Source organism: Spermophilus citellus (assembly GCF_964194105.1).
Source record: "Spermophilus citellus genome assembly, chromosome: 3".
Classification (NCBI taxonomy): Eukaryota; Metazoa; Chordata; class Mammalia; order Rodentia; family Sciuridae; genus Spermophilus; species Spermophilus citellus.
Window position 1 is genome coordinate 190,655,413 of NC_138184.1, and position 18,774 is coordinate 190,674,186.

Below are 18,774 nucleotides of genomic sequence, written 5' to 3' on the forward strand. Positions count from 1 at the left end.
ATCAAATTACTGTAGGATGAAAAGTAATTTTGATTACATGAAAAACAAGTTATCCAATGATACAGATTAAAGTACTATCTGAGGCCGCCAGTGAGCTATTCATTCTTTCATAAGCAGAGACATAAGCAGCTGTTGGAAGGCTTACATAAGACCGCTCTACTGTATGAAGAATAATGTGGTACCTGCAATAGTTCAGGTAGGAGACAAGTGTATTTGACCACATTGGTAGCAGTGGTTTTACAAATATATATATATATATATTTGTAAAATATATAATATAATATATATAATATATTATATATAATACATGCATATTTTACATATTAAATTACACATAGTATAGTTAGCAGTGGTTTTACATATATATATATATATATATATATCATGTATATTATATGAATTAGATTACACATAATATACATGTAAAGCAAATAAATACATATATATATACATATAAATATATACATGTATGTGTACACACACACACATGATTATTATTGTGTTGCCATTTAACTAGAGGCAAACTCCAAAATAGAATAAGAAAGAAAGACAAAAACAAAGTGAAGAGTTAGAGACAGGCTTACAGATAAAGATCAACCAAAACCTGGAACACAAATTTGGGTGAAATAATAGTGACGAATAGTTCTGAAAGATGTTGGGGATCATTTTTTAAATGAGATGATTTTATGACAGTCTACATATGCTAAGATGCTAAGATATTTGGATTAGTGTACTGTTAAGTTTCTCCTCACTATCTACCAGTGAGAAATGTTAAGCTTTCTCCAAAATATGTCTGCCATTGATTTCTTTTTCTTCTCCTCAAAAAACACTTTAAGAAAGTTTGGATTTTCTTAAGGTTTAAATAAAGTTGCAAAATCATGGCTACGGTTGTATATATGTACCAAAATGATAGAAAATAAGAATGAGGCAGAATGCATTTTCACAGAATACGTTATCAAATAACACAGAAGTTGAGAAGAAAGAAAAAAAATGTATACCAAAAAAACTTGAAGTCCTTTTCTAGTAGCATCCTTTGTTTTGGGAATTCAAAGTTAATTTCTTTAACCCGTTGAAAAAAAACCTGTGACATGCTAATGGTATCATCTTTTAGACTTACATTAGAAAAATCTTCAAAAGAAACTGCTAAAAACTTAAATAAATTTTAGATCAACATTATCTTCCATGAAATATATTTTAAGTCTACCAAGACAGAAATTGAAGGAAATTGAGGAACATTAATAAACTAAAAACGCTGAGAGCTTTTAAACCCCTGGGAATTCATTTGCTTCACAGTAATGTGCTTTTTCAACATTAAATTTTATTCACTCTTACTAATGAAAATAATTTGCCACAGTAGAAAAGAATGAAGACATCAGTGTCCTATGACATATTTATCAATATAAGGCAAAGGTATGTTCTATATATCCTTGGTGGATAGTAGGAAGAGCAAAGAGTACAACTTAGTAGAAAGCTGAAAGCAAGCTATAGCTGAGTACACACATTTCAGATGTCAAGGAATTCAAAAGGTTTAACTGGGGATCCCACAGTTGATTGATGAAGGAAAAAGTGTTTAAATAAAAATTTATTCAAAATTTAAATAAACCAAAATATTTTTTTAGTTTAAGTTGTATGTGGAACGTTGGAAAATTTAACAAATATAACACGATTTACAAGGAGTAAACAAAAGTTCACCATTACAAAATGAAAAAGTAAAAGTGAATCATAAGCTACAAATCACCTAAACACAATATTGTTTTAAAATGAAATAAGCATGATGCCAGTATACCTCATTTTAAATACAAATATACTCTGTTAAGTTGCCTGCTAGGCAAATATCTGTATGAATAAACACAATACCCGATCACTCCAACTATAAAACTAAAATTATACTTCTAAGATTAGCTAGGCAAATACTTAATAATACTTCGTTTGAAGAAACAGCAAATTACTAAAGCAACTATCTAAAGAAAAAAACAATAGTTTTAATGAATACTTCTACTGCAAACACTTCACCACATACATATACGTTGACTTTTTTTGTTTGAATATTACCATTGTTACACATAATACAACATAATTCTCTAAAACCCTCTCTATGGCATCTTTTTAACATTAGTTTCTTAGTCATAATATGTTTTTTTACATTTTACCAAAGCTGATTACTTTTTTGTTTGTTTTGTCTGGAAAATTTGGGTCAAAGAAGGAATAAACATAAGGGGCAGAGAAAACAGAGTATATACAAAAATATCACATAATAATAAGACAAGTAAATACACAAGTAGAAGTACCCAGGTATTTTATCAAGAAAGAATATCTACCAGGAAAGAATTTCCACAGGAAAGACTTTGCTATGAGTATTTATATAATTCAATAATAATGAATGTTTGGTTAAAAAAAAAAGTAAGAGCACTTTTAGATACCCCTTCTCTCTATGTTTAAAATGTAAGAGAAAACAAAACAAAAAATATTTGTGGGACCCATTTCAAAGTTCTGAAAAACAAATGAAGAAGCTAAAAGTTTAGAAGGAAATCATAAGAAAACAATGAAAATGACCTGATAGGCCTCATGAAGGGGAAAAAATGCCCAAATAACTTATATTATTTTGCTTGATAAAGACTATATAAGTGATACAACATTTGTCCAAGTATATTAAGAGATAAATACTCAGACCTAAGAAAATTTTTATTGAATTCAAAGAGTGAAGAGATCCAGCCAAAACCATGTAAAATTCAAATTAGGCATTAAACTACCTGCAAACCATAAACATTAGGATATGTTTTTTAAAAAGTTTCAAGCACCTGAATTACCATTACAAAAGTCTTAAGAATACAAGCAGCTCTTTCTGGGTTGGATTTGCTCCAATTTGTTGGAACTATGAATTAAAGGCCACATCAATAAAACTGCTTCAAAAAACTTACACAAATATTAAGATCTCATTGAACCTAATAAAAGAAACAGACTTTCATTTATCAAGGAGGAATATTAATTTGGGCACTGCTTAGGACATTTTGGGTCCCTTCACTTATTGATAAAAGTACTCTATTTATCAGAAAGCTTTAAAAATAGTTTGAGTATGCCAAAAATGAATATTCAGTAATTGTGATGGAAGTGATTCCATTTCTGAATTCAACTACGATTTCCAATTTTGTCTACTAACAATCATGTCAAGAAAACTTCTTTCTGAAGTGTGTCCTAAATCACATTCTTTTCTTACAATCAATGACCTCTTTCTGATATAATTCAGAAAGGCAGAAAATATATAATCAAATCCATCATTCTGTTTTTTATCAATATTATAACTAATAGCAGATTTAACATAAGATTGTTATGACAAAAATAGAATAAGATGAGGCAGAGCCAACTATAAATCCTTTTAAAAATCACAAATAATACCCTTTTATGTAAGTATATTCTGTATCCCTCACATCTTCTCTTGAAATAAAAATAGTTGGTATATTTGTTTGACTACATTCATTACAGTGTTATACACCCTATAAATCTCTATCAAACGAGGTTTTATTTTCACTATTTAAATATGCTTTTCATAAAACATAATATAAGCATACCTTTACACTAATAGGTATGTTGTTTTGTACTTTTGGTAGCTTGCTCCTACAAAGGGAATATTACTTCTCATAACAGGTTATCTGTATAGATAAAAATGTATGTTTCTTCCCTATTTAAGGTTCCTAGAAAATTACAAATTTTTAAGCAAAACAATCACAGCATCATCAGTGCAGGGAAAGAGAACTCCAATGACAGTTTACTCAGACAAAACTAGTTTACAAATTTATTCATATCATAATGTAATTAAAGGCCTCTTTCCACTCCAGAATATGAATTCTATGAAAATGATATGCCAAAGCATAATTTGGGCCATTTTGAAAAAAAAAAAAACATTTACAAAGGAGTTCATAACTGTTATCTGAATATTTTCTCCTTTAATTGCTCCATTTGTTATAATACACACTAAAGTGGAATGGTAACATTTTAATCAGCTATGTATAAAAACTAAAGTATTTATTGTATTCATATTTAAATTGAATGTTAAAAATGATTTCCTGAAAAACCCTTTTATTGTGTGTGCTCAAAAGTGAACTTTAAGCTGATCTTATATTGAGTGCGCTCTTTTCTCCCACTCACCTAGAGAGAGGAATCATCAGGTTTCTAGTAAAACTCAGTAACTTAATTTCAAGTAAACATTTCTTTTATTTAAGAAAACAGTGAAATGTTGGGTTTCTTAAGGAAGTATTGAGCAGACCAAACCACTGAATATGGGTCAAGTTAAGGGAAGGAAGGAAGGAAGGAAGGAAGGAAGGAAGGAAGGAAGGAAAAGGGGCTTTAAAAAGCTCTAAAGCATATATGAAATTTTATGGCCCTAATGATCACAGTGTATATAACCTTATATTCACTGTAGGAATGTACATGCAAATAAATCAAAATTGTAAATTGTGTTTAACTGCATTAAACAAACACTACATTTAAAAATTCCAGTACACTGAGAATATACTTATCCATAACTCATAGTGACAGAAAAGATAAACAGGGCCTTTGACAACATAAAACGTTTGCTGAGGTATGGCACAATGCAAACTTGAAGATGAAAATATCTCAAAGCTCATCTTCAATTCAATTTGACCTCTGACACAGATTTGCTATTAAATACACCCCTCCCTGTCTCCACTGCTGCCTAACCAAACTATCTGAGTTAGGAGACAGTGCAAAGATGTGCCTTCAAGGCAAACTTTTGTTTTCTAGAGTAAATGTCTCCCAAATACTTCCAGTTGGAAAACGTCCACTTCAGCTACTTGACACCAGGGCGTCACTTTTTCCCTTGGGCTTACCTGCTACTATGTAACTATTCTTCCAAGTAAACTGTGGGCATGTTGGGAGGTAGATCTTTTCAGCACTTCTGAATCCATGATGACTGCAAATATCACACCTTACACACTCCCACAGGTCTTTCACACTCTTCTCCTTCCCGCCCCTTCTGAAACTCACCCAGGCCACTTGGTGCTCTTCATGTCGCCAATGCCTGCCCACCTGGAAGCAACCAGTATTAAGTACTCGAGGAATAATCTTCAAGATCAATCAACTGCCTGGATTTCAACATGTGGTGAAAGAAAACGTATGTGGGGGTAGGCATATGAGCGTTACAGATAGCAGCTGTCCATTAAGTGGTTTAAATCTGTTGGTTAAAAAGCTGAGTAAACAAATACACAGATGGGTCTAGTTCCTTGGGGATTCAGGATTCTGAGGAGCCTCCCAAGGTGGCCAGTTCAGCCTCTCTTGATTGAAAACGCCCTTCGGTTCCGCTTTCAAAAGCCCCAGACCTGCACACCGCCTTTCTCTTCCTGTTCCTTCTAATCAAAGTGTCACCCTAGGCGCCAGGTGCCCTTAGAGACTTACCTAAGAGAGCTCAGAGTCAGAACAGTAAGACAACTTTTCATCCGTGCGCTAGAGGCCCGAACACTGCAGGGGAGAGCCCACATCGAGGTGAGGGGTCGGGGAAGGCTGGCCTCTGGGATGGGGAGAGACGCACCCGCGGCGCGCACGGCCAGAGAGGGTCTGGCCCGCACCGCTGCCGCACGTGCGCCGCCGGAGCGCGAAGGATCTTAAGAGACCCTGACTTTGCCCTCGCGGGCCTCCGCGGACCTACAGGTAAAAGCCTAGGGAGACACTCTCCCCTTTTCTGAAAGGTGTCTGTGCCCCTCCCACATTCCCTCCCTAAATACCCTAAAGCAGGATTTCACTCCAAACCCACCAAGAGTGAAGAGTCCAGTCCAAGGCGGAATAAAAGTAAAAACCAGGACAGATCCCTGGGGGAAGCAAGCAGTGCTAGAGCATGGACCTGGGTAAGAGCTCGATCAGGGGCAGCAATTGAGATGTAAGGTTGTCTTGAAGAGTCACTAGGGGCCAGGAGTTTCTTGACAGGAGAAACAAGAGTGCCCCTTGTCCTCTCTAGTTCCTAGAGAAGTACTTTTGAAATGAACGCCTAAGTACCTAACTTAGGGAGGAGAAGCATGCACTTGCCCAATTGAGTAAATAAAGGTCAGCAGTTGGATCAATATAGTGTGCGCTTCTAAACCGCCATATGTTTTTACTGTTGTTTCTGGGGGCGGGGGGGGGGGAAGAAGAGGAAAAGACAACAAACAATAATAATAATAATAAAGAGTAAACAAACACACATCTGGTGTTTCGACACACATTTTCCCCCAGCCGCCGTCTCTCTGGACCATGCAACATTTTGCTTATTCAAAATTAAAAATCCTGACCCAACAGCGAATCTCCCTTTTCTCGACTCACCCTTCCCCCATACAAAGCAAAATGCAAAAAGAACAACAAGTGGTAATGTTGGGTCCCAAACGTGACCCCAACGCTGAGCCGAAATTTGACACATGTCACACTCGCCCCGTGGCGCGGAGCACTGGCGCTGGGGCGAAACTTTGCCGCGGCGGTGAGAGGAGCGCGAATAAAGTCGCTGCCCGGGCCGGCGTGGAGGTGGCTGGGACAGGGTGGGGTGCGGAGGTGCAGCGCGCCAGAGTGAGGGCGAAGAAACTTACCGCGACTGAGGACGCGGTGGGCAGCGTCCCAGAAGGTGGCACCCGCGGCTCCCAGGCAGAAGCCCCCAAACAACACACCCACGCGCGAGTCCCGGCAGCTGCTGCCGCGAGTGGGGGGCGCGCCCGGGGGTGGGGGCCGGAGGAAGCCACAGCCGGCGGATGCGGCCGCCGCATAAATAACCAGAGCGGGCTTTCGCGGGCGGGCTGCGGGTGGCTTGGGGCTCGAGCCGGGGCGAAGCAGCGGCCGCGGAGCTGCACGCGCCGGCGTGTCTCGCGCTTTCTCGGAGGCTCGCGCTGTCTCGCGCTGCCGCTCCCCCCACCCGGATCTGCGTGCGTGTGTATGTGTGTGTGTGTGTGTGTGTGTGTGTATGTGTGTGGGTCTGTGTGTGTGTGTGTGTGTGTGTGTGTGCGCTAGCGGGCGCGCGCACCCGGGCGCGCGCGCGCGTGTTGTTGGCAATGCAAACTGTACACACACTGCGCGCGGGGCCGCCTCTCTTCCAAGGGGCGGGGTGGGGGAAGGGACGCCTCAGAGGATTCTGAAGTACTGCTGGGCCACTTGTTTGTTTTGTCTTACTTTGCGCTGTTATTGTTGTCGTTGTTGTTGATCCAAAAAGTGGTTTGGAACCAGCCGGTTAAGATGCCTGTCTCCCCACTCCAGCTATCCCCCACTGTCCCCCAACTTAATGGGAGGGGGAAATGCGGGGCAGAATATTGTTCGGATTGGCAGTGGAGCCTCCAGACTGACGTCAGGTCCACCTGCTATGTAAACAACTCGCTGGAGAACTTGTTTGTTCTGCGACTGATCTTCCCCCACCCCCACCCTTCTCTCCACCTCCCGCTCCGCCTCCTCCCGCTCGCCCCAGACGGCGAGTCAGGGAAGGGGGTGGGGAGGGAGGCGAGAACAAAACCGTATGCTGTATTGGCAAAGCCGAGTTGTGTCTGCTGCTTCTTGGCAGTCCCCAAAGTACGTCCTCTCAGCAGACGGAGCTGCTGGCAAATGAAACAGGGGATTCCACGTGAAGTGCAGAAAGCCTCGAAGGGATCCAAAGCCCTCGGTGGCAGGTAGTTAAAGTACAAGGGAGTCAGAAAGGGAGACCCCAGCGTGCGTTAAAACGCTGATTGGCCTTTCTTTTCATGGTGTGCGCCTCTACGGCCCTGGGCGGAGAAAGGCCGAGTGTCTTTTCTCACTCTTCATTGTCGTGGCTCCTGTCTCACTTGGGCCCAAGAGTTCTTGGGCTTCCTGGTGATCGCGCAGCCCAGGTCACCGAGGCGGGGCTTGGAAGAATGGGGGCCACGGAGCTGGGAATTTTAGGGTCTGAGGCTTTCCTGACGACCCTAACAGTTACTGGGGGAAGCAAAAGTAACAAGAATGAAAGGAGAGAAGAAATTGCCAGAGCCTGCTCCACACGCCCTTCAAAGCCAAAGCGCCGGTGTGCGGGATGCTCTGGCCTTGTCTCCAGCACCTGGTCCCTGATCTATCCGCAGGGCATGAAGCGGCTTGCTGGCCCGTGCAGGACCGAGGGGAATGACAGGGGAAAGGCCAAGGCAAGACAGCCCGTTTGGGACGCAAGACCAGAATCTGGGCAGGGGTTCCTCAGGAGCCCCTTCCTAGCCCAAGCGCCGGGTGGGCGGTCACTCCCTACCATCTCCCACCAGCCCCTCCTCAGGCTGCCTGCCCGCGGGCCGTGGACCCTCCGCCCGCAGCGTTTTTTTCTGCGCGCTCGCCGCCTGAGCCTGTGCTCTGCTCACAAGTCAATCGCAAAGCGTTGCTTTCCGAAAGGCGCTGAAACTTTTCTCCAAATAGCTGCAGCTAAGAGGCCGTAGTGAACCGAGCTTGGCCCGGGACTTCTTCCCGACCCTCCTCCCTGGAGAAAAAAACGGCTAACTTTAACATCTCGGTGGCAGAAGAGTGGGTGGTGGTGACTGGGAAGATGAGTGAGCAGCACCAACTTGCCTTCAGACTCTTCCCTTTTCTCAAAGAGCAGCACGCCCTTTTCTCTAAAGGACAGACGCGAGCTCACACACACTTGGCACCAACTCTCCCCTTCAGAACCCGCAATTCTCCCGGGGAGGAAGCAGCCCTGGCACCCACATTTGTAAACATGCCGTCAGGTTTTCTAGTGAAACCAATTAAGTCAATAAGCCACGGGGCTGGTTTTAGAAGGGCGGCCCCAGCCGGGAGTACAAGGACCTAGGTAGACTAGAAGCTGAATTGGTGTGCTGTTAGCTTTTAAACTCCAGGCAGTCGTTAAGTTGCTCTGATTATGGATTGTGTTCTCACTCTTTTCCAAATGGTCTTTGCTAAATGCCGGCTGAACTATGGACAGATGATTCGAATCTTTTTTAAAAGATGGGAACGCAGAGAGGAGGAGAGAGCAGTCATTAATATTAGAAAACGCCAAACCCGAATGGCCCTACCTTGCCCTTATGAAAGGTGGGGATTATGTTATGTTAAGTAATCTGCGTTTATGCTTCGCTAACAAACCCAAATTTAAACGGACTCTCTGAATTAACCTGCAACTCTTTGGGAAAAGTGGAAGGGCAAACGGTCGAAATCCTTAGAAAGCCTAGAACGTCCCTTTCCACGGGATTTGTGAATAAAGGTAATAGAACAGTCCAGAGGTCTACAGCGTCTCACTTCTTTTTCTTCTTCCTCCCTTGCATACTTCAACCCCACTTACTTCCCCTTCTCTCCAGGTGTCCTGAGGAAGTGAGCTGGAAACATGGATTACAAAGGAGTCTGGGCCACTGGAAGATAATAAGTTCAAGTTCCTAGAGAGGAGAAGGAGGGTTACTTTCTCAAGCCTTGGAGAGGAACGGGTTTAGTTAGCCTTTCACTCCCCCCCCCCTTTTGTACACAAAGACACGTTTTGGTGAAATTCGCAGCCTCTGACGCTTCTTTCCTACAAGTACAAATAGCCAAGCGTCTAGAGGTGCAAAAGGCTATCTCAGTCGGAGGAACTCATCTTCATAAACTGGCTGCACACCCTCCCCAGGCGTCTTTGTAAGACAGACTGTACCCCCAAACCCCCTTGTGCCCCTGTTTATCTTCACCCCTTTATCTCTTCCTTGCCTGCTGCGGTTCCCCTGGCCACCAACCCTTCCCGACGGGAAGACGCCCTGGGAGTAGAGAAAGCAGGTCCTGCCAGGAGCCGCTGCCCTGGCTGGACCCCTCTGCCACAGCCATTGGGCTGGGCTCGGGTTCGAGAGGTGAAAGTTCAGGCCCAGGGCTCGCCGCTCGCTCCCCTTCTCCTGTCGCCTCCCTCCCAGCCCCCGCTTCTGGCCACACTGCAGACATAGCCGGCTACCAGGGGCTGCCACGGTGGCACGTAGTTTGTTGATGGGTGGTCATAAAATATATTTATTTGCAATTCCTTGAACTCGCCCACCACCCCCGCCCCAGCATGGCCCGGAACACTGCAGGCTTTGTTCGCCTCGGCTGCTGCTGGAGCCGGCCGGGGTTTAGCGCTCAGTGCTAACAGACTCCAAAAAAGTTCAAGTATAATAATAGGAAAACCGGGTTTCCGCAGCGGAGGAAAACGCTGAAAGGGCAAACAGCGAACGAATAGTTTTCTTTTGCACAAGTCACTGGTCAGCTCACTGGATCACGCCAGCCTTTAAACGAAACACTGCTTATCCAAGAGAGATAGAAAGCCAAATTCTGTCCCTGAAGTCGCCGCACAGCTCGTAGCCACAGCTCAGGTCTGCTTTGGAGCACGTGGGGCTGCAAAAGTCATTTAAAGAGGTTCCAGGGAAAAGTTAAACTGGGTTACTGGGTGAGTGAGGAGTTTCACTAAGTGGACCTCGAGGCTCGCTCACGAAAATTTATTTGATTTCCATTTTATTTTACGATGAAACCGCAAATCAACAAAATCCGAAGCACTGCTCTTTTGCGGTCCCAAGGAAAGATAAATTCGTTTGAAATGGTATCTGCCAGCGTATCTTGTGCGAAATAAACCACACCAAAAGAGACTAACTAAAGCTATTTTGAAGAAAAGCGACGTACGCAGATGACACACTAGAAATGTTTAATGTTAATAATGCTCTGAATTAGCCGCTTGGATTTTTAGTTAATTGTTATAAAAATATAGTTATTCACATACTTAAATCTGTTTTTTCCAGAACTTTGAATCTAACAACAACTACATTTTTCTTTTAAAGCCATCTTCAGGGTATTTGTGACTTAAGCCTAAATTTTAACTCACTTATTAGATGTCTGGAGGATCACAATTTTAAAAAGCATTTTTTTCCCTGCTAAAGATACCACCTCAAAGTTATATTACTAAAAATAGTCTGTAAGAAAAAATCTTTAAGTGTAAGGCAAAATATTTTTTTCTTCCACACAGAAAGAGGCACGTACCAGGTTCCAATTTTTCACTTCAACTGCAGTTTTCTGAAGACGAGTAAATAAACAGACTCCTTTAACGCAATCCATCCCCACTCTCCTCCCAGATACATTTAGGAAAAATAGAAAATTCTAGTTTCACCGAAGTCAAAACAAGGGAAATATGTGTTACAATGTCAAATTGGATGTAGATGTTGTGAACTTGGTGGAGTTACACCACCATCTGTCGTTAAGCTTCGGGACTACAAAATTTGGGACCTATAATAAATCTTAATGAGCTTTCCCAACTTTTTTTTTTCTCTTTTTTTTAAAATCACAAAGCTCTTGACATATCATATTTCATACATTAGATTGAAGTGGGAGACTATACTTCCCATAGTGTTCTTATGACCTGTGGTCTGAATTTATGTGGATCCTGAAGAAAGAAATGTTTGTTTATAAGCCCTCTACTTCTACCAGGATTCTCTACTCTTCAGAAATAAATACCCCACATCTGCCAGCCTGCAGATAAAGCCTTTTCAAATCAGTTTTAGGTCTGCAGATTTCCATCGCCCCCAGCTCCTACCCTGGCATCTACTAAGCTGCTGATATGAACCATGGAGACTCAACTTCAGGGTCCAGCAGTGTTTTGCAGTGAAAAATGATGCCCAGTTCTCTCTTAAATAAATACAACCTAATTTTTTTGTTAATATAGCTAATCTTAAAACATGTAACTACAACATGTCTCTGCTAAGAAGTTGGATGCAAGTGTCAAAAAAAATGACTGGAAGATAGTTAATATTAGATTCTAGTTTTGATTGATCCTGTTGGAAAGACAAAGATGGGTTGCTCTGGGATAGAATCTTCCAGGCAAAATAGAGTCTATACAAAAGAAGACTTTATCCAAATGAATACAGCAAAAGGACAATTACTGAATAAAGATTTCCAATACCAAATCAAAAGCCTCCATCATGAATTGAACACTACATCTTTTTTACACAACACTCCAAAGGTATAATATATATATTGTATCTATATTTTAAGTGTTTCAGAATATCTTACTGTATAACATTGCACCCCTTTCTGTTTTAATGAATTGGTTATCAAGTCTATATTTTCAAAAAAAAATAAAAATGAATTAAACCAAAATGCAATGGCTTGCTTATATTCATACTAGAATAAGTTGAAATATACAAAATTGTCTATATTTGAACTACACAAACGACAATTTCATAGCATTTAAGTTAATAGAATCCAGATCCTTCTGAGACATAGTCTAAGACTAAGCCTACTTAAATTGGCCAATCCCTGATATTTACTTCCTGCCACGTTGATTCAAATATGTAGAGCTGCCTGACATAAGAGCCCTTTGCCTGTTGATGTTTCTAACATTAAATTAGTCTTAGAGTTGGTATGTCTCAGAATTACTATGAAATTTTAGAACTAAAGGAAACTTCAAGATAGTCTAGTCCACTCTGCACATTTTAAAAATCATAAAGTAAAAACCAGACATGAAAGCAAAGTCCCATAGCCAGTTGGTAAAAATTCAATTATTATTGAACTGCTTAATATTTCTAAACATATAATCACCCTTTTTTTTTCTTATTCCAGGGAAAAAAAGGCATTTTATCCACATTTCCCCTGGTCTCTACATTTTCTTCACATCCATCAAAAATACTATGGTTCAGTGATAGCAAAGCCTATCATATTTCATTACAATACTGAAGATGGTTAACTGTCATGTCCTGTCCACCATAGTACATGGGATGGGGGGAGTCTGATGACTTGCTTCTTCAAAAGTCAACTAGTGGACTGGCTTAGTGGTGCATCCCTCATATAGCATGTTTTAGCATGTTTGAGACACTGGGTTCAATCTTCAGTAGTACCACATAAAAATAAGTAAATGAAATTAAGGTATTGTATCCATCTACAACCAAAAGAATTTTTTTTAAAAAAGTCACTTAGCTACAAGATTTTTTTTTCAATCATGTAAAGCGTGCATCACTGTTGATTGCCTGTGCTCATCATAGAAAAACTGATGGCAAGAGGTGCTAAAACAAGCCATAGTTTATGATATTTTTCAGGGTTAATTATCTCAGGGACTCATGGGAGGAGAAACCAGCAACTTGCCTTCACTACACTTTAAAGAGATGAAAGCATTATAAGGCTGTGAGGCAAAACAGCACTGTTTTTTTAAGCCATGAGTGAAAAATAACTACATCAAAGTTCTATATCAGTATAGATTTTTATTTTGAATACTATATGACATCTATAACCAGTGTAGCATGCTCCCAGAATATACTAAAGTGGTTAGTTGTAAAAAAAAAAAAAAAAAGCTACATAGAATGTCAGTTATTGGCCCACTTCTCCTTCCCTTATGCTCCTCCTCATTCTTATTCTTCTTTGTATTTCCTCCTCCTCTATTTCACCTCCTTTTTTTTCCCTCTCTCTGCCATGATTTTTGTTTCACTATTTTCACAATGACAACTTCTAAAATTTCCTACAGATATTTCTTACCCAAACACCAAATCTGTCTATTCAATTGTTTGTTAATAGCACCATCAGAATTATGTAGACATACCAGGTTCCCCACTTTTTTTCTTCATCAGCTATATTTTAACTTCACCTTATTCATCGTCAATGATAACTTAATCCACTGAATCCTTAAAGCCAAAAAGATCTAAGTCACTCCCTCCATCTTCTCATATCCAAACAGATTAGGCTTTGTGTATTTTTACTTATTGAGTCTTCCATTGCCCTCTTCCATCTATCCCCAGGGTTGCTGCTTTGCTTTCATCCTTCACAATTTCTTACTCAATCATTCTTGATAACTTTCCAGTCACCTTTTCTATATTCATATCTCTTGTTTCCAGTGCATCCCCTTTATTACTATCTAAAACACATGGCATCTAGAATCTGACAAAGGTCCACTACAGCCGGTGAGATAAAAGGTTAAGTGTTTTGCTTGCCACAACAAATATGCATAGCAAGTAGATGTTTAAAATTCTTTTTTGAAATGAATGAATGAAAATTGTACTCCCAAAATATACTTTAAATGCTAAGTACATACTGTCAGAACATTAGCTGAATTCTAGCTGTATATCATTTTCAGAAAATTTGTAAGTCTGCTTTGCTACCCAAATGTCTGGCTAAAACAGTTGCAACTGAAGATTTTCATTATTTTTTATATTAGAAAACTTAGCAGATACATATAAAGATATATTAAATCTGGCATTCAAATTCCCAACTATATCATTTAATGGCTCAACAAATATTTATATACTAAGCACTGTGGTTTGTTTTCTGAGAATCAATCTGAGAATTAAAGATATGTAAGATTAGATCCCTGACCAGACTTACATTCTAGTAAATGAGATATATAAGTGGATTATTTCAGTCTAACATGAATTTCAGGAAAACATAACATAGAGGTAGTTCTAGTATGGAACCAGAGAAAATATTTTTGAAGGCTTCAATTAGAAAGTGACCCAGCTCTATTTTTCTGTTTCTTTTAGTTCATCGCTTAGAAAATAAAGGTAAGAATACAACTTTTGATAAAAATATGTAATTCACCAAATAGCAGCCTTAGAAAACATATCATCTTTTGACAAAGTCACAAATTTGTGGTTTAAAAAAGATGGTTATATCAAAGAAAATAGTGGGTTTAACAATGAAGAGGCACTAGATCAGTTCCTTGAATTATTTCATGTTACTCTTACTCATGGAATACATTTTTATCAAAAGATTATTCCTAATTTGTCATAATTTCACCACAGGAAATTAATTTTAAAAGAGGAAATGAAAATAAAGTAAAAGCAAAAGAACTGAAAAGAAAAAAGGACAAGAACTTACAACTGTTCTGAATTTAAGAAGGGATTTGCATGTTTTCTTCTCCCAGTATCTTCTCTCTCAAGCCAGGAAAGACAAGATGGTCTCCTGGAGACTTGTTCTTTTTGTCCTATCAAGGTACGTTCTGGTTTTCTTCCTCTCTTTTCTCCCAGGCCCTTAGTAAATCAGTAAATTAATCTTTCTATCCCCTCCTGCCCCCCCCCCCACAGCTCAGTTGTATATTATCTTCCCTCTAAATTCCTTCCACTTCTCACTAATTCTATTTCTTCTCTTTCTTCTTTTCCAGATTCACACAAACTCAAAATTATGATTGCTCTATCTAAGAGCAGAGATAGTAATATAAGGAATTAAAGAACAGGGAAACTAGCATGAAAATAAAATACTAGTACTCTTAGTTTTGTTTTGTTTCATTTTGTTTTGGTACTGAGGAAGAAACCTAGGGGCACTTTACCACAGATCTACAGCCCCCATCCTTTTTTCTAATTTTAGTTTTGTTTTATTGCTGAGGTTGACCTTGAACTTATGACCCTCACGACTTAGCCTTATCATACCCACCTATTCAGTTTTAAAACACAGAAAGTCTTAAGGAAGCAGTGAAACACTTAATCTTATATCCTGTCAGTGAATTGATAAAACTCAATTGGAAAACAAATTGGCAATTTGGGCTAAATTAGCTAAATTTTAATCCAAAGGAAATGATCTGATATACAGATACAGATAAAAAAATTTATGTAAGGTATTTTCTCATTAGAATCATATTTAATAGCACACATTATTTGGAAACAATATAAAATGTCAACAATATACAATATAGTCTAGCCAATAAAATAATATTTATAGAAAGGATTAATGAAATAAACTGTTCTTGTTAATATTATCTGAGGGACAATAGCACATAGAAATTTATCAAAAGATGACCTATAAGAAATATACCATTGGGGCTGGGGATGTGGCTCAAGCGGTAGCGTGCTCGCCTGGCATGCGTGCGGCCCAGGTTCGATCCTCAGCACCACATACCAACAAAGATGTTGTGTCCGCCGAGAACTAAAAAAAAAATAAATATTAAAAATTCTCTCTCTCTCTCTCTCTCTCTCTCTCTCTCACTCTCCTCTCTCACTCTCTCTTAAAAAAAAAAAGAAAGAAATATACCATTGTGATACCACCCTTCAAGAGATACCACAATAATTCTTACCTCCTGGAATTAATAGCCTTGTGTTATCCCTTCGCTTAATGCCCAGCCTTAGTTTAAGTGACTAATAGCATATGACACAGGTGATTGTATGCCACTTGAACTTAGGTATAAAAGATGGTGACTTTCAACTAGGAGTCTGGATCTGTCTCTTACGTCACTGGCTTAGGTAAGCTGCTATGTATGATCAGGAGATGCCTAAATGGTGAGCAAGTATAATATTGGGCCAACAGACAGGAAAGAACTGAGGCTTCCCTATGACTATGCTAGTAGCCTTGGGAGCAGATACTTCTTTCCCAGTTGTATCTATTAGAGGTAGTTGAAATTTTGGCTAATAATTTGATTACAACCACTTGAGAGAATACGAACAAGAATTATTCAGGTAAGCCATTCCTAGATACCTAAACTTAATAAACAATGAACTAATAAATGTTTATTCATTTCAAGTTGGTAATTTGGAAGTAATTTGTTACAAAGCAACAGATAACTACTATGACCATCATAAGAAAGGTTATGTTTAAAGAATAAGACTTTGAGATTTTTTTCCTACTTTTCATATTTCCACAGTTTTCTCCAGTGAAGATTTATTACTTAATATATGAAAACAATAATGTGGTATAGAATTTTTTTCAAAGTAAATGTTTGAAAAGACAGTGACCTATGTGTCTTTTACAATTACCTAATAAAATATTAGGTAATAAATATTTATTATTAGGTATTTAATATTTATTATTAGGTAATAAATATTCAAAATAAATATTCCCTAATAAAACTGGATTTACTCCAAGCATAGTAAATAAATTAAATATAAAATTGAGTTTCAACCTTTACTTTTTATTTTATTACTGAAAAGAGTGGTAGTATACATTCTATAATATGTGCAGCATCTCTACATATGATAAGCACATTCATGAAACAGCAAGGAATCTGAACATCATTTACAACATTGTCTCTAAGAAAATGTGTTCCAAGTTTTAGACAACCCACTTGAAATATAATCCTTTTTAACCTGGCAACTTTCCATATATGCCTATCAAAAAATTATATTGGAGAAACACCTTTTAAGCTTTGATTACTTTGAACAGGAACACTGTTAATGTATTTTCAGTCTTATTACAGGTAAATAAATTTTTAAAAATCTGTGAACTGAGAAAGTAAGACACGATTCTTACTTCATATTTAATCATAAGAAACAACCACTGTCTCTTGAGGTTTTCCTAATTAGGTTATAGCATAGCTACATTGCTCGAATAGAGAAGGTCAAAGCAAGTTATAAATGACTTTAGCAAAAATTGTCAAATCAATAAAAATGTTCTTATCAAACTAAAACAAATATGGTAATAAAATACATTTTCTAATCTATTAGTAATTATGCTTTCTATCTTCATATATTTATTTAAAAAGATAATAATCTTATATTTATATAAAAAAGATAATAATCTTATGCCCTATTTATTTATTGAATGTTTAAATCATGAATAGTCATAGGAAGCCATTTCTGGATGCTAATAATATTGATTATATAATCCATTTTGATAATATCTAGATCATCTTGTGGATATAAACAAGTGGATAAAATAAAATGGGCACATAAAATAATTTTCATAATCGTAATATGCAATGTAAATCTACTGAATATTTGATATATTGATAATATTCTTAGAGTAACTGTGAATAGCAAGTGTCTTGCTGAGTTTACTTCAGAAGACTATTAGAAACAATATTATCAGAGGGTTCATGATCATAAGTAAATATGGTTCCTCTGGTCAGAATATATAATATGTGTTAGACTCATAAATTTCTGCCAAAGTGAGATTTCATTTCCTTATCCAAAGATTCTCACATTTTCTGACTTATTTTTGAAGTTAAAAAATCTTTTCATTACTTCTATGATCCTTTGTCCATCATGTTGTTGATTCATCTTCTATAACAATTCTCTTTTCCACCTCCTCACTAAATTCTGTGAATCGGGATCAAAGACAAAGATGTCTGAACTAGTGAAAGAAATGTATGATATTTTAACCAATTGAAGAAAACTCATTGATACCTTCATGGTTTTTTTTTTCAAATAAGTAGGTCATTAAGGATCATGAATCACAGAGTATCTTTGCAAGAAAAAAAAAAATGGATATCTGTTAAGAAAAAATTCATGTTCATTATTCCATGAACCTATTTGCAATCAAGTTCAGGAAATTTATTTTTAGATAAGAGATATGAAAACTCTGTGTTTGGACATAATAACATAAGGGAAAGGACACTCAAAAATAAACCATTGAAGGCAATTTGCCCTTTGAAATATAGTTAGTAAGATGAGCTCTACCTTGCAGATTTTCTCAGGGAAATGTGGTGAGCAAATGTAAGACTTTCAAAGGAAAGGAAGTTCATACAGCTGTTTGACTGTGAGAATTAGATAAACTGCGGTCATAAAATAGAGACCCTTTTACTTCCTGAATTCAATTCAGTTAAGTTCATTTGGGCAAATATTTATTGAGTCCACATTATTTGTCTGTCAATATTTAATACCTAGAATCATAATCTTTGGGTTAGATGGGGCCTTAGAGGTCACATAATCCAAGATTCTTCCCAAAGAAAGATTTGAAGTATGGATTTCTATTATGAAGTCATATTTCTTGGAGTCTTTTCATTAAGATTAGTCAGGAACCAGAGTCCATTTAAGGCTGGCCACAAAAGCTCCACAATTTCTTGCATTTCAAAGCAAATGTCTTCAGATTTTTTCTTACCTGCATGCTAAGCAGATTAGCTCTAAAAAAATCATTAGCCTAACTGGATATCCTTCCTTTTGGGAGATTGCCTTTCCTGAGTCCACTACCCCAGGCAAACAAGGACTC

General features: G+C 38.4%; 1 protein-coding gene across 1 annotated transcript in view; it reads right to left on the minus strand.

Moving 5' to 3' along the window:
• The window catches only part of FOXP2 (forkhead box P2), a 561,440-nt gene extending 554,317 nt beyond the window's left edge, over positions 1-7,123 (minus strand). Inside the window, exon 1 of the mRNA XM_081286102.1 lies at positions 6,564-7,123. The gene's annotated coding sequence lies outside the window, so the exon portion shown is untranslated. The remainder of the gene's footprint in view (positions 1-6,563) is intronic.
• Positions 7,124-18,774: the final 11,651 nt, after the last annotated feature.